General features: G+C 40.8%; 2 pseudogenes; one reads left to right on the top strand and one right to left on the bottom strand.

The window, feature by feature from the left end:
* Positions 1–1,501: 1,501 nt before the first annotated feature.
* Positions 1,502–8,915, bottom strand: LOC114492050 (annotated as a pseudogene).
* On the top strand, positions 4,264–5,381 carry LOC114491466 (annotated as a pseudogene).
* Positions 8,916–11,090: the final 2,175 nt, after the last annotated feature.

An 11,090-nucleotide genomic window follows, 5' to 3' on the forward strand; every position in this document is an offset into this window, starting at 1 on the left:
TTTGACTACTCCCTTCCCCTTCTTTCCACTAGTATTCCCTCCCCCCATTCTGGTCACTGTCAATCTGTTCCATGTTCCCATGCCTGTGGTTCTATTTTGTTCATTAGTCCATTTTGTTCATTAGATTCCTCTTACAGGTGAGATCATATGGTATTTGTCTTTTACCTAACTGGCATATTTCATTTATCATAATATTCTCCAATTCCATCCTTGCTATAGCTAAAAGGTAGGCATTCTTTCTTTCCTTCTTCTGCATAATATTCCATTATGTAAATGTATAGTTTTATGGGTGTGTCTTACTAGCTTATGGTCCACAGATTAACATGATTAAGTATTGATATTATTGAAATTTTTCAACCTGTACAATAAAGCACGTTCTTTTCTCTTTTTATCTCCTTTTTTTGATATTTATCAGGAGTTCTGTTATAGAGACCTTATGAGGTAAGAAATATTGACTTTTTCACATAAATATGAAAATATTCTGTTATTTTAAACTCTATTATCATGTCCTACCACTGCAAAAACTGGTATTTCTAACTCACAAATTTCTAAGGGATCTTTTTAGGCAGATCTGCCTTGAACAGATTCCAAACTTGCTTATTTCTAATTTTCAAAATTAATTTATTTCATTTTTAAAAAGTTGGAACAACTTTACTTAGTCTTTAGTTCCTCATCACCTCTCACTTGCCACCAAATTTATTATTTTTTTAAAGATTCTTTTTTAAAGATTTTATTTATCCATTTCCTTCCAGAGAGGGAAGGGAGGGAGAAAGAGAGAAAGAAAGAAACATCAATGTGTGGTTGCTGGGGGCCAGGGCCTGACACCCAGGCATGGGCCCTGACTGGGAATTGAAGCCACCAAATTTATTAAGGGTACCAATTCTATAATTTTTATTATCTAGATCAGTCAATACTACACTCAGACCAAGATATTTTAAGTTAAATTTAACAAATTTAATTTGTTTAGATTATTTTTACAATTATTCTGTTGCTAAACAACCAGTGGGGTCCTACCACTCACTGCCAATAGGCAAAAACTCTAGGAACAGAATTTGGTGGAAAGGAAAGGAATCTTTTATTTAAAGTATATACAGTTTGAAATAATGGCAGGTTTCTGTCTCAAAGTCAATTTCATCTAAGATACCCCCCAAAAATCACCCTGCTACACTCTGCCACCCTCTGCCAGCTCAGTTCAAGATTGTGCCAGGAACCTCTTCTGCCCTAAGATATTGTCCTTTAAGAAATGTATGTGGTTTAGCTGGTTTTCAGCTACTGTCTGGCTTTAGACATCCTTCAGTGTCTGTACATCCAGGCATCCTACTCATGGCACACTGTTCTCTTTCTCCAGCCACTTCCCTCCAGTGCATCTGTGTGCCCAGTCAGGCAGGAACTACACAGCACAGCTCAAGTCATCAGAACCACTGCAGCTTCCCATGCAGGAGAGAGGTGTAGGTATCAATGCCTGGCTACGTGGTTTCCAGAAGTGGCACCAACCAGTCCACTAAGCTGTGTCTCCCACATTGGTGTGGTGGGTTGAGGCACTACCCTGGCTGGAATGGGTGGAGCTGCAGCAACAGTGGGAATCACCATTGCTGATAAGGATCCATTGGAGGAGCAAACAGGTGACAGGGGGTAGCTGCCTCAGTGTGAGCTGCTCCTGCTGAGGCCCCCCACTTGAGGAGTGTGCTGGTGGCGGGCAGGCTGCTGCTGTGATGAGAGCTGCCACAGCTTCCTATACAAAGGAGGGGCCCAGGGCTTGTCACCTAGCTGTACAGCTACTTAGGCCCCACCATCCCAAGCCTCCTCTCTTCTCCTTTTACTGGCCTAGTGTCTGCTCTGCTCCAGGTAGGTCCTGGAGTGTTTGGGGAGGGGCACTTGGAATGTTCCTGGACCATGTGGTCCTCAAGGTCCAAGGCCCAGGAACTCCAGCCTCTTGTGGACAGGAAAGAAGGGAGAACAAAGAACACAGGATTTTTGCATGCTCCCCTTATCAAGGCTGCCCCCAATATTTCCTATGTGCAGGAAATAGCTGTGACATCACCCTGGTTGTCAGGGCAAAGTAGGCTGTTTCAGCAGCCTCACTGCTGCTGCCACTCATGTCATCCTTGGTGCTTCCCTGCCCTTTCCTCATTTCTTGGGGGGGGGATCCCAATTATAATCCCCCCCTTAACACTCTTGGAATTTTATAAAGGCAAATGGACAAAGGCCTCATTCTTCTTAACTACTTCCTGCTGGCCAAGATGCATAGTCCTACCTATTCCTTTGTCCAGAGTTCCTTAACCAAAAAGGGTCTGTAGTAGAGAGGAATCTTCACAGTGAGGGAGAAGGATCTTGCAAAGTCCAGGTCAGGTTAGATGTCCCTGGAAAATGGCATGCATGATGTTTAAAGGATGGCATTGCAGATGAATTGGCATCCTTGTTGCATTCTGGAGGCAACAAATTTGGCAAGAGGTTTAGAAGGCACAATTAAAACTATAACAACAAAATAACCAACAGGGACTAATTCTACAGTGTTTTTGATCAGGAAAGAGTGGCTTCCTTTGAGGAAGGTGTGTGAGGCGTGCCACACCTGTCCAAAGTCCTATTGCCCACTATATTCAACTCAAATTAGGCTGAGAGGATTATCCTGAGATCCCCCCTTTAACACTTTTGGACATATTCTGTCCAAACTATTTAGGCAGAAATGAATAACCATAGTACACTTTTAATCCTGTCTTTTAAAAAAATGGGAAGGGCCACACTCAAACCCAATATCTGGCAGCTGAAAGTCCTCAAATCTGTAAACACGTTCCCCTACATAAACTTACTTTACTTTTTTGCCATATAAACATTTAAATTTGTTTATAATTTGAAAATAATCTACAAATATATGAACAACCAAGAAATGTGAGACAACATGCTCCCATTTCTCAGGTTCAGGTAAGGAAGTGGATAGATTGGAAATACTGTTAAGGAACTAACACATATATACCAATACATAAAAACACATGTAAAAACTTTGAAAATCCCCACACCATTTTTAACTTCTTGAAACACAGGCTCTTTGGTCCCATTTTTTGCCAATAGAGCCTGGAGTATTTTCCATGGAACACCTCAATACAACTGCCTCCACACCACTCTTCCCATAGGCATGTGTTGCCTTTGTAGTGGCCTGGTCAGTCTTCTCTTTAACAATCACAGCATGTCCAGATGACTAGCAATGAACCCCATGAGAAGAGGCTAGTGAAGGCTCTTGTGATGTATAGAAATACTGTGATGTTGAGTTGGTGGAGGATTCCATCTGAGAAACTTACAAGACTTCTCTTCTTCCCACTCCTCTACTTCCTGTTCAAATCTCCATTATCTTACTAAATGTAAAGCTTAAGTTCACCAGATGAGGCTTACAATTCTCCTAGCATCTTCTCTGATTTACTTGGGGCTGCCTCTGCATTGAAGTGGGGTAGCTTGTTGTCAATGGACGTTAGACATTAAGCAATGATATTTCTCCAGCCTCCATAGAATCTCCTTCAAGTTCTTCCCAGAAAGATTCAGTAACAGAGATGTTATTGTACTTGAGCCAGACTTTTCAGGGTTGATTACTGATATAGGTGCAGTAGTGTCTAGCATTTTTTTGTTTTTTGTGATCAAGAACTTCACACAAGTGATAAGGCACTTGACAAAGGAGAGGATGGCAGTACATCTGCTTGACCATCCAGAGGTCATGGTTGATCTGAGAGATACAAACAACTCTTTTCTTAAATATGTTACACATATCAGATCCATAGGTTCAAAGTCATGATTAGGTGAATGTTTGTACATGACTAATGTTAAGCCATAACATTTAAGCTGGTAGTTTGGTTATAACAAATGTTTCATATGGGTATGTGATATTTGATAGTAAATTGTGTCTGAGAGATACCACGAACTCTGAAGTCAGTTTTGGTGTAGTTTATTTTTTTTCCTTGAAAACTTTGAAGTCAGTATTGTGCTTTTTTTCATTTGCCATTGAAAATGACTAGAAAAATATATTGATTTGACAATCCAAGAGATGTTGGAGAACTTCAGTGAATGCTACTCAAGTCCAATGATGAAAATGACAGTCAAATGTGAAAATAAAAGTGATTTAGCTGAAGGCACCAGTGTGGATGCATTCTGGCTATTGGTAGCCCTTGGAGCCAGATTCAGCCTGCTGGAGGAGCTGTGTCTCCTGCAGCCTTGTGCATCACCTGTTGTTTCAGGTGCATGCCTCTACATAAGAGGAGATGTGATTGGAATTCCTTGTGAATGCTGGCAGGAGGAATGCCAAAGCTGCCTGCCTAAAATTATCCAAAAAAGAGAAATATCCCTAGGGTAGACTTTCTTGTTTTCTTCTTGTTCTACTTGGTTTTAGTGCTGCTTGGTGGTATTATGATTTACATCTGCTCAAAAACCCATTACCTGAAAGGCCTGGTCAGGGGAGGCGCACAGATATTTTCCAATATAATTCCAGAATGCCTTCAGAGAGCCATGCTAAGTTTGCTCCATTATTTCTTTCACACACAAAACTATACCTTCATTATCCTACACCTCATCTTGAAAGGAATGGTTTATACTGACTATATCTGGGAAATATTTGGCTACTGTCAAGAGCTGGACATCTCCTTTTGTTACTTTCTTCTGCCTTATCTGCTGCTGATTGTAAACCTGGTGTTTTTCACCATAAGTTGTGTAACTCACCCTAGTACCATAACAAAATAAAACAAATTATTATTCAAGCTTATGAATTCAATGAAGTCATGTTCCTAAAGAAATTGATGTACTCTGCTTATGACTTAAGGAAACTAGCATGATCTGAACACTGCAGTGTGTACCCGATGTATGCACTGCTTTGACCATCGTTGTGTTTGGGTGAACAACTGCATTGGGGCCTGGAATGCCAGGTATTTCCTCATCTACCTCCTGATATTGACAGTGTTAGCTGCCACTATGGCCATTGTGAGCGCTGTGTTTCTGGTCTGGTTGGTGATGTTGTCAGACCTGTACCTGAAGACTTATATTGATGACCTTGGACACTCCCAGGTTGTTGACACTGCCATTCTTATTCAGTACCTGTTCCTGACCTTCCCAAGGACTGCCTTTTTGCTGGGCCTTGTCATGGTGCTGAGCTTCCTCCTGGGAGGTTTCCTGTGCTTTGCTCTATACCTGGCTGCCACCAACCAGACTACAAATGAGTGGTACAGAGGTGATCAGGCAGAGTAAGAGCATCACTTTCATGTGGCGTGGTCCCCATCAGCAGAGCCCCCAGTCTACCAGAGCATTCACTCCCACGGGCTTTGGAGCAACCTTGAAGAGATTGTTCTACCTGATGCTGCACATTATGAGAAAAAGAAGAAATGAGAATGGAAAGAGTGTTACTGCTTTTTAGATATAGAGTACATTTATTTATGCAAAAAAGTGATTTAGAATATGAAGATTAATGGAAGTTTGTTCAGAAGATTTGGATACCGAGCAAGATATTTCTAGTGAAGAGAGTGAAGATGAATTAGAGACAAATGAAGAGTGTATTTTTGGAAAGAATAAAGAATCAAAATGGAGGGGAAATTCAATAAGACAACAAATTAGAAAATGGCCACAGAATATTTTGTGTCAACTTCCATTAGTTTGGCCAAATGCAAACAGTGCCAAGGCAGAACTTGAAACTTGGAACTATTATATCACAAATTATATTTTAAACATAACCTCACAATATACAAATAAATACATCAATTCTATCTCAAGCTGGTTTTCATGAGAAAGACATGCTAAACAAATAGACAAAACTGAATCGAAAGCATTTTTAGGCCTCAAATCTAGCTGGTTTGTATTACAGCAATTGGCTAAATTTGCAGGATTTATGGGCTACAAGTGGTAGTGTGACTGAACTTTTAGAATTACAATATCTTTACAGAAATTTAGATTTATTCATAATTGTATCAGGTTTGGTGAGAAACTTACCTGCTTAGAACACCTGAAAGTGGATAAATTAGTAGCTGTGAGAGTCATTTTCTCAGCATCTGTAGAAAATTGTAAATTATGTTACTCTATGTGACAGAATGTAACAACAGACATAATGCTACCTGGGTTTAGAGGCAAATGTGGGTTTAAACAGTATATTCCATCCAAGCCCAGTAAATATGGTATAAAATTTTTGCTATGATTGACTCGAAAGTATTTTATATAGGAAATCTTGAAATATATGCTGGTAAGCAGCCCTTACTTAATTAGTAATAACCAGCAGATGTAATTAAGAGACTCGCAGAACCCATTTACTCATCAAAACATAGTATTACAACAGATAACCGGTTCACTGATATAAACCTTATCTCTGACTTGAAAAAGAAATGACTTTCATATTCAGGTCCAGTTTACAAGAATAAACCCCAACTACTCCCTGAATTTGTGTCTTCTAAAAATATGCCTAAAAAAATCCAATTTATATCCTTTTGGGGAAGATTACGTACTTGTATCTCATATGCCAAAAAATGAGAAAAACATAATTTATGTTTCAAGTATGCATTTTGATGATGCCATAAATTTAGATTCATAAAAGCCTGACATCATAGACTATTACAACCAAATGAAGTCAGGACTGGGCACTGTGGGCCTAACAACTGGTACATGTAGTGTGCTCAGGAACACCAGAAGATGGCCTGTGGTTATATTCTACATGATTTTGAATATTTCAGGATAAATGCTCAGACTATTCATATGATGAACAGCAATGTGAAAGTAAAGTGCAGAATATTTATTAGAAATCTCGTAACACAGTGTCAGAACAGATAAAATATATTAAGAAATCTCTACAGGTGTATGTGAGCCATCACACCTGAAACGTCATCAATTTCAAACACAAATTGAAAGAAAAATCTAACAATGACATAGATACAGCTCCCTTGACAAGCAGAAAAAGAAAAAGATGTGTTAGATTCTATGCATCCAAAACAAATCACTTAACAAAATATTTTTGCAAGTGTTGTGAAAAGTATTTATGCCTTTAGCAAAGTGATATTGTTGCTGATGGCTGTTACAAATATTTTGCAAAGCCAACTATTGAAAATTCCAATTAATTAATGTTAAAGACATTTGGAAGTATTTTTTAGCAATATCCATTATTTGAAAAGAAAAATTATTATTCTTTATGTTTTATATTTCTGTTTAATAATTTTTATATTGTAACTGAAAGCAAATAAAAAATCATGTATATTATATAAACATTATAAATGCAAATTTGCAATGTTTTATTTTTATTTTTTGCATTTCAGCTCATTCTAGTAATGCATGTATCTCTCGGATACATGCAACCAGTCAAATTTTTTGACTGTGACCTTCGTGGGGTTAATAATTTGGGTAGTGCTTGCAATACAATTCTTTAAATCTTGTATATCTTGTTCAATCTCATTCCTCTGCCTCTGAAGACAGCTCTTAAACAATGTTTATCTCCTCATCTATAACTGTGTGAGGAGTGGGGCGTGTAGACATTTCCATAGAAGACTGGGAGGATGTAAGAGGCTAATTCATTGCTGCAGAAAAGATACTTTCAACATCCTGAGAGGAGCTTTCTTTACTTATACTTTCCTTAGATGTCAGGTCAGGTCAGCATACTGAAGAAAGTAGTAATGTCCTGCATGTACCACTTTGACACATAGAGCTTTCTGGGGCAGGTTTTGTGCTAGCAAATTCAATTACATACATTTCTAGATTTTGCTGCAGGATTTTAACTTCTTCCTTCAACTTCCAAATACACTCTTACTTTAAACAAACTCTTCATTTCTGTACATGTCCATGTAAATGATCTGAGGAAATGCCAGCTTATTAGGAATTTTTTTTCTGGCTGACCAAGGGATTGATTATTCTCAAATCTTGAGAGTTCAAAATTCAACACTGGGAGTACTTTTGTAAACCAACACTCCTGTCCATACTTCATTGAATGACTGGAAGGAAGCAGTTCAATGTCATCCTCCACCATGGCTCCTTCCAAACATTTGTCTAAGTTGCAATAACTATTTATATGAAGGGGATGCTGGCTGAAGGTCTTCCTGTTAAAAAAAGGAATTTCCTTCACAAACCCCTTCAGTGAGGAAAGTACCATAGAATTGCTGCACCGTTGGATTTTCAGATTTCTTCCTATGATTGCTGTCAGCATGAACAGCCAGCTGAAACACATCCTCTAGCCAATCCAGGAGCTTTCGTGTAAATTCAGTCACATCTTGCTGCTGTTCCTTAGGTGATTGGAATGCTCCCTTTATGAGATCCAAGGCTGCTGAAAGGTCAACAAATCTGTGATTTGATCCCATCATCCGAGCAAACAAATATTTAACCTCCCACATAAACATGATATTTCTCTTTTCTGTGTGACTTGGACAACTCTCAAATACATTCTGTGGAAGGCTGTAGCTGACGACAAGTCTTTGAAGTTCAGGCATTTGAAAGAGAGACTGAATAACAGCACTAAACCAACATGTATTGCCAAAATTTTTCATCCCAACTGGCCAAACATCAACTCACCTCCAGTCCTTGGGACTGGGGTTTTCTCCCCAGCCTTCATAGTGTTTCTTTTCGAATGTTCAGTTTCTGGAGGGGTTGCCTTGTGTATTCTATTAATGTTTCTCCTACCAGCCTAAAATTTGGGGGACTTCAGTAGACTCAGAGTAATGACAGCCTGATGATCGTCTTTGTTTCCATGAGAAAGGCCTATTACTTTTGCTATTACATTTTTTGTTGGAAGCACTCCCTTCTACTTCAGGTGGTTCTATAGCAATAGTGTCTTGACTGGACTCCTTAATTCTATTATTAGTGAGAAGACTGACTGTCAGAGTGATGTCACTATTGAGCACCTTCAGAGCTTCATGAAGGAAAGAAGGGTCCTGAAAGCCCAAGATTTCTTCCAGCTGATTTAACAGCATTTGTTGGCTCGAGTCGTGGCAATCAGCTGCTCCAGCCACATTGTCCTGCCGGAGCTCTGCAGCCTTGCCCTGGAGCCACCTGCCCAGCCTTACAGAAGGCCAGGGAAAAGGTCTTCCTGCTACAATCTCATATCCCCTGGGTTCAGAGCATTGCCGTGACTTTCCCTTGTTTTACTATCAGAGAGGAGGGGGGTTTGAAGCCACTTCCCTTCTCTGTACCATCAAGCAATTCCCCGTCTCTGGTGAAATCTTATTATGCAACAAAATTAATGTCTTAATGTAGAAAATCTTGAGCCATTTGGCTAACTTTTTGCAGTATAGGTTCAATTGCATGATGGTACAGTAAACTACGGAACCATTTAGGGGCCATTTTGCCCTGCAATCTAAAATATACATCAGCCAAACACTGTTGCAGAGTAAATCAATTCCTGTAAAATCTGACCCTGTGGGCTCCTTCCAGGAGCCAAAGCATAATAGCTCCTGGTTGTCTGGTGTACAGACCAGTAAGTATGAACACAATGAGGCCCCAGGCAAACTGGGAATATACAAACACAGCTAGCATCAACTCCATTATTCTAAACTAGTGCTCACTCTCAAGTGTCCTGCCAATCAATCCCATGGTGATCCACAAGCAATGGCCTCCCCAAAACTTGGCCAGCTCTCTCCTGGACCCTGGTTTACAGCCCCCAAACTCAGGTGATCCTTTTTCCTTCCTGGGGTCTGTTGCCTTTCCAGACCATTTTTCTTTCCACTTGCCAGGCGTGTTTAAGTGATTGACACCTCTAGGGGCTGGGCAGAGAAAAAATCCCAGCAACTAGGAAGCTCCACAGTTCTACTGCTTGGGGGTGGGGATGGTGAAGGGCAGGGGAATGTCAAGCTGCCTTGAGCAGCTAGTTCCCCATGTTGGATGCCATTATTGTAGCCAAACAACCAGTAGGGTCCTACCACTCACTACCAGTAGGCAAAAACTCTGGAGACAGAGCTCGGTATAAAGGAACAGGAATCTTTTATTTAAAGTATATACAGTTTGAAATAATGGCAGGTTTCTGCCTCAAAGTCCATTTCTTCTAAGACATCCCCCCCAAATAACTCTGGCCCCCTCTGCCAGCTCAGCTGAAGGCTGCACCAGGAACCTCTTCCCCCCACCCCAAAGGCATCATTCTTTAAGAAATGTAGGTGGCTTGGCTTTTTTCCTGTAGCTGTCTGGTTCAAGCATCCTTTGTAATCTGTGCATCCAGGTGCCCTAGTCACAGTGAGCTTCACTCTCCCTCTGCCAGTGGTGCTTTCTGGTGCACCTGTGTGCTTAGCTGGGAAAGACCTGTGCAACACAGTCCCAGTTGCTAGTGGCACTGTGGCTTCTCATGCAAGGGAAGAGTATGGGGCTCATCATCTGGCTACATGGTTTCCAAGACTAGCACCAACAGGTCCACTAAACCTGGTCCCACTTGTTGGTGTAGTGTGTCCAAGTACCAGCTCTGGCTAGAACGGGTGGAGCAGCAGCAACAGGAAGAACTGCTGTGGCTGACTGGTCCCCACTGGAGGAGCACGTGGGTGGTGGGCAGTGGCTGCTGTGGTGAGAGCTGCTGTTGCTTCCTATTCGGAAGCACGTGTCTTTTCACCCGCCTGTGCTGTTCCCAGACCTCATCAGCCTTGTTACCAGAATAGCTCCCATTGCATTTCAGGCAGGCCCTGGAGCACTCCGGGAATGTTCTGGTACCACGCGGTCCTCAAGGCCCAAGGCCCAGGAACACCAGCCCCGCAGTGGGGAAAGAGAGGAAGGAAAACAGTAGTACTTCCTCGCACTCTGCTTTTAAAGGCTGCCTCCAGAATACCCTGCATGCTGTAAATAGCTGTGGTCATTGTTCTGGTTGTCTGGTCAATATACTTTGGTTTGGCAGCCACACTGCGGCTATTGCTCATGTGCGGTCCTGGAAGCTTCCCTGCCCCTCCCTCAGTTCCGGTGGGAGGGTTCCCTGCTATATTAGTACCTAGCACTGATTTTTGGTAGGTATTATTATTATTATTATTATTAATTATTATTGATGTTTAGTTAGTACTTTTTAGATTAAAAAGAGAGCAGGTCTTTCCTAACAATCAAACATACACATAAATCTTCTCCTTCATTTGTTTCTCTTTCTTCTTTTATAATAGTAATGTATTCACAAGATCTGTTTATTTGGGTTTTTAGTC

Source organism: Phyllostomus discolor, chromosome 1 (assembly GCF_004126475.2).
Source record: "Phyllostomus discolor isolate MPI-MPIP mPhyDis1 chromosome 1, mPhyDis1.pri.v3, whole genome shotgun sequence".
NCBI lineage: Eukaryota > Metazoa > Chordata > Mammalia > Chiroptera > Phyllostomidae > Phyllostomus > Phyllostomus discolor.